Consider the following 12,604-nt stretch of genomic DNA (forward strand, 5'->3'; position numbering starts at 1 on the left):
AAATTGGCCCAGTATAATGGCGTAACTTGATGAAATAAAACCGCTTCTTTCACTATTTTGTGCTATTTAATTAAAGATAGGGCAGGGGTGAAATCTGTCCAGTTTCGGGTTCAGAATCATATTATAATCTCCTATCCATAGCATAGGAAGGAACATTTTGTCTTTCAGTAGTTCTATTATTTTTTGTAAGCTGGAAGGTGAGAAGGGGGGAGGAACATATATGGCCACCAGTATACATTCCATGGTATTGAATTTACCGTGGAGTATTATAAAACGTCCTTCATTATCTATGTGTGAGTGTATTAGCTGAAACCCTATTTTTGTATGTATAAGAATAGATACTCCTCTAGAATACGAGGTATAGGTGGAGTGGAGGGTTTGCGATATCCATTGTTTAGAAAGCCATTTAGTCGTTTGAGGGGTTAAATGCGTCTCCTGGAGGCATATCACTGATGGGCCCTGTTTTTGAATAAATGATAGTATAGATTGTCTTTTAGTTGGGTCAGAAAGGCCTCTCACATTCCAGCTTATCACTGCTACCTCAGCCATAGTCCCCAGAAGTTGTCATCAATAGCCAATCTGCAAGGTTGTACCAATTTGAATGAAAACAAAAGCTGCTGCACAGGAAATAACAAACAGTGTAAACATACATATAGTAAACTCCGCCTCCCTCCAAAACTTTTAGCATCCACTGCTTTAATAGCATATCCCTCCTTCAGAGCCTGTGCTGAATAGCACCGAATACCTCAGTACTTTGCTAAATCGCCCTGATTATGCAGTGATGCCACAACAAAATATATATAGAGTTCCCTTTTCTTGCCAGTAGGAATTGGGAAGTCACCACCTGATCGACAGTAGATATCTTCTCCACTCCCATACCAGTGGCCTAGTATTGTCATATTATAAGGATAATGATCCCGTACAAGAGGTATCACCCGTAGTTTTTTGTTTCCCGATTACCAAGGGTGGATTGCTCCATATTATGCAGAGTATCTTGCATTATTAGTAATTTCTCTAAGAACCTATTAGTTACTTAAACAAGGATTTATATCTTCTTCCTAACCTCGAACAGATAAGAGGTATAGTATTGCTAAAGCAGGGGTGAACAAACTTTTATCTTGCAGCTGTCATTCCGCTTCTTCACGTGCAGGTGAGGATTTTTTGCTCAAGTGTTATTCGTTTTGATCTAACCAAAGCACGGCTTCTTTAGGCAAGAGAAAGAAGTGAGCTTCATTCATTGCTAATACTTTCAATTTAGCTGGGTATATCATCGCATATTGCAGCTGCAGCTTCTGGAGTCGCTTCGTTACATCATAAAATTTCATCCTCTGTTTCTGAACCTCTGCCAAGAAATCCGGATAGAAGGAGATGTTATGATCGCCATATTTGATGTTCCCTTTTAGACGTGCCTGCCTCAGGATCACTTCCTGGTCTTGATAGTGTAGCAGCTTTGCTAGTATAGGACGTGGGGGGGCGCCTGGTTTAGGGGGTTTTGAGGGTACCCGATGCGCTCTTTCAATTGCATATACATTCGAGAGGGATTCTCTTCCAAAGATCTCGATCAGCCATTGCTCTATAAATGCAGTTGGTTCCGCCTTTTCTGTCTTTTCGGGTAAACCTACTATCCTTACATTATTTCTACGCAGCCTATTCTCAATGTCATCAGACTTGTCTGTATTGGCTATAGAATGCTTGATCACCCTTTTTAGATCCCTCAGTGCTGGGGCCAGAGAATCTTCTACCTTACTGACCCTTGATTCCAGCTCTGATGTTCTATTTCTGATGCTAGACATATCCTGCCTTATGAGAATCAGTTCTTCCTTTAAGCCTCCTGTTTGCTGTGTGAGAGACATTATAGCTGCATTGCACATATTGATAGCTGCTAATATATCACCCAGTGAGGGTTCTTTAGTAGTCGGCTGACTGTCAAGTTCAAGTTCATTTTCATTATCCTCATTGTTGGCTGCAGCAGGTACTTCTAACGCCCCATTAATTTCCCACTGAGGTTCTGCAGCCTCGGCGCCATCTTGGCTGGGTGTTCCTGTCTCCTCATGATCCCCCTGAGTCCCCTCATCCACCCCCGCGTGTTGCGGAGATTCCTCCTGCTCGCTGCCCTTTACTGACCTGGATTCCTTAAGGGCATACTTTTCTAGCCTGGCAGCCACGTCCTCAAGCGGTGCGCCCGATGTCTGTGAGCGTGTCTGCTTCGAGACGGCGCCATCTTGCCTGCGCGGTGTCTCAGCCGGGCCTTTCTCCTCCTTGCTCTTTCCTTTCATATTGTCCGCTCGGAATGCTTCCCTGCGGCTTCAAATTAGTCTCCTTCTCTTCCCCTTCTCACCAGGCTTTATTTCAGGGGAAGTCGGGTGTTCGCAACCTCTGCACAGGATCAATTAGATAGGATCGCTCCGGGAGCTGTGTGAGACACGTCCGCTCACATTGCCTGCTGGCCACGCCCCCAGACCACTCCCCTCTTAAGGTTGATTTTTGTAATCCTGCCAGATTGAGCAAACCTAGATTACCGTGGAAATTAAATCCGTTTTGGATCACTTTAATTGATACCCATGCTGAAATTCTTGATGAAATTAAAACTTTCTTTAACTTTAATAATGATCCAACTAAACGCTCCAATTCATGAGAGGCTTTTAAGGCCTTGTTCAGGGGAAATCTGGTGAGAGAAATCAACAAAATCAGGTCTAAGACTAGAGTGAGACATGCAAATTTGGTGAAGGGGGTGATGGACTCTGAGACTACTTTTGTTAGTGACCCTACTGAGGTTAATAAGGCAAAATGGGTTCAAGCACAAGACTCCTTAAAAGATTATCTAATAGCTAAGGCTAACCACAAACGCTTTTTTCTCAAACAGGCCTTCTTTGAGCAAGGTGACCAAACAGGCCATTTGCTCTCGGTGGTTACAAAGGCACAAGCACCACTGAGTCATATCACAGCTCTATCTACATCAGGGGGGACTTGGTGACTGATAGCAAGGATATTGCAGGGGAATTACAAAGGTTCTATGCTGAATTATATACATCTAAAATAGACTACACAGGGGAAGAATTAACGGGGTACTTGGGTTCCATACCGTTACTTGAAATCAGTGAGGAGGACGGGGCCATGTTGGATGCACCAATTACGTTGGAGGAATTAGAAATTGCTGTTGCGACAATGGCAAATAACAAGGCACCGGGTGGTGATGGGCTATCAATCGAAATTTATAAACGTTATTCCGAATATATTCTCCCTCATCTGTTGGAAGTGTTCAATGAAACACTTCAAACTGGTATATTACCAAAATCTATGACCGAAGCGGTTATAATTTTGATTCTTAAATCAGGGAAAGACCCTCTCAAGGCAGACTCATACAGGCCCATCTCTCTACTTACTGTAGACGTTAAGATACTGTCGAAGGTCTTGGCGAACAGGCTGGCGAAGGTAATAAATACCATAATAAAATCAGACCAATCAGGTTTTATGCCTTCAAAGTCCACAGCTATTAATATTAGGCGTGCTTTTCTAAATATGCAACTACAGGCAGACAATATGGGAGACAGGGCTATTTTGTCTCTGGATATCGCCAAGGCCTTCGACAGTGTGGAATGGCAATATTTACATGCGGTATTGGAGGTAATGAAATTTGGACCGACTTTCCGTCAATGGATCAAGATTTTATATACTGCCCCGGTGGCCAGACTTAGGGTCAATGATCTCATGACACCACTATTTCGTCTAGGAAGGGGAACTAGACAAGGGTGCCCTCTGTCCCCTTTACTCTTCGCGATAGCAATAGAGCCGCTAGCAGAATTAATTAGGTCTAATAATACAAATAAGGGTTTCAAATTCGGGGATCTAGAGGAAAAAATTGCCCTATACGCCGATGACACATTATTGTTTCTACAAGATACTAGCGTCACATTAAAAAAAAATGCAATGAGTATTTTGTCAGTCTTTGGAAGGTACTCTGGCCTTACTATAAATTGGGACAAGTCCTCTATATTACTTTTAGATAAAGTAGATGCAGTACTGCCAGAAGGTTGCAGTCAGATTCAAAAAGTTGGGCATTGTAGTATCAGCAGATATAGAAGCATACGAATCCCTTAATATTACCCCTTTATTAAATAAAATCCGGCAAAAACTCAAAACTTGGTCCAAATTACCTCTTTCTCCGGTAGCTCGTATCAACTTGCTTAAGATGGTTACTATGCCTCAGCTACACTACCTCCTGCATAATGCTCCGACATGGCTCCATCTCAAACTCTTTAAAACCATTGACAGGATCTTCAGAGATTTTATTTGGGGGCAGGGCAGGGTAAAAATCAAACTCCAATTCCTTCAATATCCCAAGGAGGAGGGAGGTCTAGCGGTGCCAAATCCATGGGTCTACTATTTGGCCTCACAAATTCAGCATTTGGTCGGATGGGAGAATGAAGAGCTGGTTGACTCAAGTAGAAGGGTGTTAAATTTTAAACTAGACTGTAAATCAATATATGCAGCTTTAGAAGCGGGGATATGTGGGCCCAGAGGAGGAAAGGAACCCACTCTTGCTCTCATGCAAAAGATTTGGGATAGAACACGTTTAATGCAAGAAATTCAGGGAATCACTACCTATACTCCGCTTAATGCCTTTACTCGTTTTCCAGAACTGGCAAATCTGTCCTTTTTGAAAACTTGGACAAAGGAAGGGGTTTCTTCTATGAACCAGGTGTTGATAGACCAGAATCAAATATCTGAGCAACAAATTTGTGCTTTACTGCAAAAACCTAATTCTCTACTGGTAAAGTTTCAATATATGCAATTGAAACATGCAATTAATAAACAACGTACTACTCACTCCTTGCAAATACAACCGTCACCAGTTTTTAATCTTATCAGTCAATATACAGGGCGGAGCGGATTTATCTCAATATGTTATTCTATGATTCTTGGACTATTTTTGAAATAATTCCCGCTCACCTGCTATGATAAATGGGTACAGGAGCTGGGAGAGTTGGCAGAAGAGGAGTGGGTAAATATTCTTCAAAATGTCCCTTTGGTCTCCACTAACGCCTCCCAAAAACTATCACAGCTTAATATTCTGTATAGAAACCTGTTGACCCCTAAAAGACTCTTCTCCATTAATTGTAGAAGTGACCCAACTTGCCCCAGGTGCAACAGGGACCATGGGGACCTGTTACACATGCTGTGGAGATGCCCCAAATTACATAGGTATTGGAAGGAAGTTCTAGACATTATAGATTCGGTTTCCCATCAACAGTTAAACAGAAACATACAACTGTGTATTCTGGGTTCAACGGTCGGATTAAAGGCCCAGGATCATATACAAACCATGATTATTCGCTTACTGTTTCAAGCTAGGAAACTAATTTTAACGATATGGAAGGACCCAAATGCACCAACTGTTGACACTTGGATTAAACAAGTCAATGCATATCTAAAAATGGAAAAGGTAATTTATCTACATAGAAAGGCTCAGCAGAAATTTGATATGATTTGGGCAGGCTGGTTGGATACCCCGGGTCTCCCTGAGTTCTCCTTAATACAGGATAGATTGTTCTCTGGATCTAGCTAAGAACTAAAAATAAGGGTGGGAATTAAGGTCTTAAACCCAGTCCAATAAAAAAAACCTTCTATGTACACCATCTCTGTAGGGGATATGTATGTTTTGTACTGATAGGGATGTTTAAATTAACAATTGTTGTTTGTTCGCACTGAAGTACTGCCAAAGTATCTGGAGATTTGATGTTTGATCCGTTACGAGTCAAAACTGTACTGCTGCTCTGTCTGTTTGTCAAAAAAAAAATGATGACATTATGATGTTTGGTTTAAAGTGTTTAATAAAGGCTGATTTAAAAAAAAAGATGCAGTGAAAGGTATGCAGTGACTGCAAACAGATGTTTGTGTAGTGACGGCCGTGCTGGACTGGTGCGCACCATGACGAGAGTGCAGGTGATGGCGGCATTCCAGCCCATATGGTCGCCAGGCTGAGGTAGCTGAATGACAGAACAGTGACTGTCCAGCTGATCAAAACTGGTCTGTCCACAATGAAGCAACAACCTTATTATCATGGGTGTGCTACTCCCCCCCCCCCCATCCCAGACACACTCATATAGTCGTCGGTCATTGCTTCATTGTGATATGCAAGCCCCTTCAACGCGGCAAGGTAATGATCACGAAGGGGAATTGGCACATGTACATGCCTTTTGTTTTGTTGTTGCAGCTGCAGTGCAGCCAGAAAAATTAGGAACACATGTACACGCACCAGAAAAATTATTATAGCTGCCACTGGAGGACCTGGACCCTGTTGGTGGTGGCGGAGAAGGCATTCAAGCAGCCTGCGGGCAGAGATGCTGTTTGGGGAGCGAGAGCGACTTAGTCTTGGGGCAGGCAGTCACACGGCATGCAGGCAGAGATGCTGTGTGTGGGGACTGACTTAGTCTTCGGGCAGGCCTGAGCGTGCTTTGCAGACCAGGCATCCGTGGTCAGATGGACCCTTGACCCAATGCTGTGTGCCAGAGATGTCACCACTTGCCTTTCAACATCACGGTACAGTTTAGGTATCGCCTTTTTTGAGAAAAAATTGCGGCCTGGTATCTTCCACTGCGGGGTGTGGCTTTGCTTTTGTGTGCTGCTTTTCCTCGGGTGTCATCCCATTGCAGTTTGTGCTTTGTAATCATGTGCTTTTGTAAGGGAGTCATCCCTACGCGGGTCTTGGTCTTTCCACGGCTCAGTTTTCGGTGGCAGAGAGTACAGAAGACATTGCTCTCATCTGAGGCAGACACACAACATTTTTTTCACACCGCTGAGCCCTGGGGTGATGGCACTTTGGTGGTGGCGGCCGACTGAGTGTTAAGTGGGGTGCCAGAATCAAAGCAGGAGGAGGAAGATACGTCATGCTTCCGTGCGGAAGCTGAGAAAGATGAGGTCTTCTGTGTTAAATAGTCAACTACGTCCTGACAATATTGGGGTTTGATGGCACGTGCCTTCTTCTGAACACTGTACTTTGGTCGAGGGCCGCACGAAATCACGACAGCTCGACCTCGAACAGACCTGCCAGGTGGCCTGCCTCTGCCTTTTTTTGTCCATATTGGGGGGGATGAAGTGAAAGGTATGCACTGACTTGACTAATACAATGTGCAGTCACACAGGTGCAGTTAACAGGCATGCACGGAGTGGTATATCACACTGCGTGCACTCACGTAGGTAGGTGGGTGCACTGAAGTGAACAACAGGTAGGTATATGCAGTGATGGGTATTGCAATGTGCACCTGTCACACACACAGGTAGTCACTGAATGTGCTGGGCCTGGCAGTGGCACACACAGTAGGAATTACCAAGGCTGTCTATGCAACACAAGTGTCTGTGGGACACACACACACACACAAAAATAGATCACAAGAACAAGATTAGCTCTCAAAAGAGCTGTTGAGGGGTGCTTTTTTTTTTAGCAATAAGAATCAGCAAGGAGCAAGCTAAGAAGCCTACAAGAGCCTAACTAAGCTTTCCCTATAGGTCTCTGCACAACAGCTCTCCCTTCTCTAATTACTGCAGGCACATGAGTGAGTCCAATGCCTGATGCTGCCTGCCTTTTATAAGGGGGGGGGGGGGGCTCCAGGAGGGAGTGTAGCCAGATTGGCTACTATGTGCCTGCTGACTGTGATGTAGAGGGTCAAAGTTGACCCTAATGATGCACTATGGGGACGAATCGAACGTCCAGAAAAGTTTGTGGTTCTCCGCGAACGCGAACCACTGAAGTTCGCCGGGAACGGTTCGCCGGCGAACCGTTCAGGCCATCTCTACTTGTCACTTTGTTATATGCATAACGACTGCAATAGGCCTCAGAACCACATACACATGTGTGGCTGCGATCACGGGACTTTGCGTGCGGAAAAGTCCGCGTGCGGCACTTCACGTGCCAACTATTTAGTACGCCCGTGCTAACAGTTAGCACCGGTTTGTGAATCAAGCCCAATGTGTGTTGTAAAGTACATAATTTTTTTAACCAAAAGTTTGGATTAATATCCTATAATGCAATGGGCTCGATTCACAAAGCGGTGATAACTCAGTTATCACGCCTAAAAGACTTTAGGCGTGATAACCTTTGCACTAGCAAAGTTATCACCGCTTTGTGCTCTAACTCGCGCGAAGCTACCGCGCGTACGCGCGCAAAGTCCCATAGGGCTTAATGGGAGCTTCGTGCGAAGCGCCGGGTGCTGCGCGGAAAATTCGCGCGAGTTTCTTCTTATCATGCCTAAACTGAGTTTAGGCGTGATAAGGGGCTTATCACTCGCGTGCAAACACTTTGCACCGCTTTGTGAATCAGGCCCAATATGTTGAAATGTGGCTTTTGAACAAAAACATGGTAATCAATGTCATATTTATAACACTCTCAGCACACCTGAAATGATGGAATAATGACACATCTGCTCTATAATATTTAGTGCACTCTGGATTCCTCTTTATATAACACCACCAATGTTAGTAATTGTGGAATGAGTGTCCTAATTCTCTACTATATTTGCTTCCATTCTTGTCACAAAGTACAGTAGGAGGCTGGTAGCCTTGACAACCGCCACTGCATTTGCAGGTAACATTTGCATGGCAGTGTGGTATACCCCTCCCCCCACACACACATTTGTTAGCAAGAATGACAAAGGTGCATTTAAAAAATGTCCTTGCTTTATTTAGTGTCATGTTGAAATGTTGTTTCTTCACTGGCATGATTCTATCTGAAGGGGCGTTTCTAGGTTCCTGGGAGATCCGGGGCACCAAGAGGAAACAATGGGTGTGGTCATGCTGAGGAAAGTGGGTGTGGTCATAGGTGGGGCCAAATGTACATGAACATAGCAGTGGTGTAACTTAAATATATTCGATAGGCAGTATTTGTTATAAATAAGCCCCTCACCTGGCTTCTGTCTGTCTTGTTTTCGGCTGGCTGACCTGTGTGCTGTACTTGGCTGGCGGTTATGCTGGGCTTGCTGGTGGTGATGCTGGGCTGCCTTGCTGGTGGTGATGTTGTGTCGGCCTGGCTTTGCCGGGTGCTGGGCCTGGGGCTTTGCTGGGTGATTTGCTGGGGGCTTTGCTGGGCTGGGCAATTTGCTGCAGGCATAACTGGGGTGTGGGCATTTTTGGACGCTTTGCTGGGCTGCGGGCTTTACTAGGCTTTGCTGAGCTGGGAGCTTTGCTTGGCTGTACACTTTGCAGGGCTGGGAATCAGAGGCTTTGCTGGGGGCTTTGCTTTGCTGGGCTGGGGCCACGGGGCTTTGCTTTGCTGGTCTGGGGGCTTTGCTTTGCTGGGCTAGGGTCCTGGGGTTTTGCTTTTCTGGGCTGGGGGCTTTGCTTTGCTGGGTTGAGGCTCAGGGGCTTAGCTTTGCTGAGACCGGGGGCTTTGCGTTGCTGGGGCTTTGCTAGGCTGGGCTGGGTATACTGTAGATGCCTTCAGAATAGGTACCTAGGTATAGATGCCTTCAGTATAGATAGTATAGGTAGGTAGGTATAGGGGCCTTCAGTATAGGTAGGTAGGTATAGGGGGCCTTCAGTATAGGTAGGTAGGTATGTATAAGGGCCTTTAGTTCATTATAGGTAGCTAAGTATAGGTAGGTTCATTATAGGTAGAAGGTATAGGAGCCTCAGTATAGGTAGGTAGGTAGGTATGGGCTTCAGTATAGATAGGCATGGGACCTTCAATATAGGTAGGTAGGTATGGGGCTTTCAGTATAGGTAGGTAGGTATGGGGCTTTCAGTATAGGTAGGTAGGTATGGGGTCCTCAGTATAGGTAGGTATGGGGCTTTCAGTATAGGTAGGTAGGTAAGGGGTCCTCAGTATAGGTAGGTAGAGGTGTGGGGCTTTCAGTATACTGTAGGTAGGTAGGTATGGGGCTTTCAGTATAGGTAGAGGGGCTTTCAGTATAGGCAATGGGGCTTTCAGTATAGGTAGGCAGGTACGGGGCTTGCAGTATAGGTTGGTAGGTATGGGGCTTTCAGTATAAGTAGATATGTATAGGTATGGGGCTTTCAGTACAGGTAGGTAGGTAGGTATAGGTATGGGGCTTTCAGTATAGGTAGAGGGGCTTTCAGTATAGGTAGAGGGGTTGGACTTCCCCCTAACTCCCCCCCCACTGGTCCCCCGCACATCCGCCCTGCTCATCTACAAACAGCGGTAGCTTACCTCTGCCTGGATTCCAGCGTGGAGCCTGGAGACCAAAGCCGCAGACCTCTCTCTTCCTCCTGCTTTTTCCCCGATTAGCGTCATTAGCAGAAGCCGGTCACTAGGGGTAACAGCAGGAGGAAGAGAGAGGTCTGCAGTTTTGGTCTCCAAGCTGCTGGTAAGCTGCTGCTGTTCGTAGATGAACGGGCGGGGGGTAGTGTGGGGGACTAGCGGGGGGTGAGAGGGAGTAAAGGGTGGGCGGAGTCACTGTGATCTGAGGTCTGAGGGCGGCTCGCGGGGCACGGGGGCCATAATAGATCCGGGGCACCATGGCAACAGGTTCGTGGACGTTGCACCGGATCAAACGGCCTAGCGACGCCGCTGTCTATCTGTAAAAGGCCTTATAGCATTATAACAAAGAGCTAAGGCCTCATCAGCAAGGAAGGTGCAGGGATAGGCAGGTGCATGGGTGTTTAGCCAAGGTCACGGTCCATGGATGTGAAGTTGCCTCTGTAGTAGTTCCATCCAGATGTATCTACAGGTATCCAACACTATGTTTTGAATGGTGGCCTTGGACAACCTGTATGTGAAAATTGTAGTGCTGCATATGTATGTCCTGTTGCAAGTAATTTTCACAATAAAAAACAATAAATTACATTAATATATTGTTCTTTTTCAGTTTAACAGTCGAAGACCAGATGGAAATCTGGAGTTCATGATATTTATAAGAAAGATTTGGACGGGCAAAAAAAAGGTCGAAAGAAGTGGTGCTGGGGCTAGCAAATGCAAACCATACAAATTTTCAAAATTCTTGGAGTTCCTCAAGCCACATATGGAAACTGGAGTGTAAGTATTGGAACTGATGAATGACTAAGCCATGATGCTTACAGTGAATAAGGTGAGGTTTATTACTATTATGCTTTTTTAACAGTACTGAAGACAGTTTTCCTGATGAAGAGACCCCAGGACCTTCAAATGCAGATTTGGATATAAGTGACCCTTCGGGCCCTTTTTCACTAGAGTGTTTGCGATTGCTGAATCCTGCGCATCAGCAATGCCACCCAGAAGTGTACACACAAATAGCAAAAATATTCAAGTAAAAGTAGGAGGGCCAGACCAAGATGGTGTGTGTCTGCACTGCTGCTGTAGTCTGAGCTCCAGGAAGCCGTAGGAAGGTATGCAATATTGCTAATGCCACCCATCATCTTACAATACCCATCGTAAAAATTAGACAAAGGCAACAGTACCTTTCAGTGTGGTGGTGCATGTAAATTTGTATGCATATTTATGCCGCTTGAACACGGACCAATCAAGTCCCACAAGGTTTACATTAATTGGTCCATTTTCAAGCTGCATAACTTGTCATACAAATGTACATAATCCTGCATGAACTCAGAAATATTTGCATTTCATTGATCATCCTTACCCAAAGGAAGAAAGAGGGCTACACGGACTGGTGACTGTTTAACATTAGGTACCCTCGCTTTTTATTTTGTTTGATTTTTCTTTTCTTTTTTTTCTGTTTAATTCTAAATCAAGCATACTTAACTATAAAAACACTAACACTGTAAGTCACCAGTGCAAATAAAAGCATACGCCTGATATTATCTATAAGGCTCAATAGGAAGATTGTATATATAAAGTCCTGTGCATTTTTCCCTCCTTTTTTTCCCTCCCCATAAAAAAGCTCCCTCAGGCACAGATGACTGGAAACATATTGCCTGAGGACAGAAGGAAATGAAACAAGGGTGTAATGTTGACCATTATGTTGTATATTTGTCCATTTTTATTGTATCTAACAGGCCGTGCAATATTTTAAGGAACATTACACCGAAATTGCCTTTCCCACAAGACAAATCACAGTGGCATCATGTGCAAAAGATGATCTCCATTTTCATGGCCTCAGCAGTTAATGAACAGTCAGTCCATGACTGCAAACTTTACTTTACATCTCAAAGTGCCGCTTCTCACAGCAAAACAGCAAATTAAACTGACCCACGGCTTTCAGAGCGAAGAATCGGAAAAGCATCGGCCTAATTCAGCCACCTTGGACCATTGAGGATAGACATTTTTCTTGTAATAAAACTTTCATGAGCATAAAATATAGTTCTTACTGCATTATACATAAATATATTTATACAACCCTTAGAAAGGCATAAAATTGCTTTTGCCATAATTTCAGAGGGTCATTCAAGCAGCAATAGTAAATAACTGCACATGCACTATAAGTTTTTAAATATGCTATAACATGAGCATGAAAAGCATCTTCAGCAATGTGAGACGTGAGTCCAATAAAAATGAAAAGAAACAGAGGGCAAAGTATAGCAACACTGCAGTCAATCAGAATTCACTTTAAAGATGAGCTGTCGGCCATACTATCTCAGGAAAAATAAAACATATATAAGTAGATAAATATTTGCTCTACTTACGGTACATAACATATGTATTGCACTGTCCACGTTT

The 12,604-nt window shown here is 44.4% G+C and overlaps 1 long non-coding RNA gene across 1 annotated transcript; it reads left to right on the plus strand.

The window, feature by feature from the left end:
• Positions 1-5,296: 5,296 nt before the first annotated feature.
• Positions 5,297-11,331, plus strand: LOC137557518 (uncharacterized). The gene is made up of 3 exons (XR_011029585.1): positions 5,297-5,443; positions 10,821-10,987; positions 11,073-11,331. It is a non-coding gene; the product is annotated as an uncharacterized lncRNA (long non-coding RNA).
• Positions 11,332-12,604: the final 1,273 nt, after the last annotated feature.

Source organism: Hyperolius riggenbachi, chromosome 1, assembly GCF_040937935.1.
Source record: "Hyperolius riggenbachi isolate aHypRig1 chromosome 1, aHypRig1.pri, whole genome shotgun sequence".
NCBI classification, from domain to species: Eukaryota; Metazoa; Chordata; class Amphibia; order Anura; family Hyperoliidae; genus Hyperolius; species Hyperolius riggenbachi.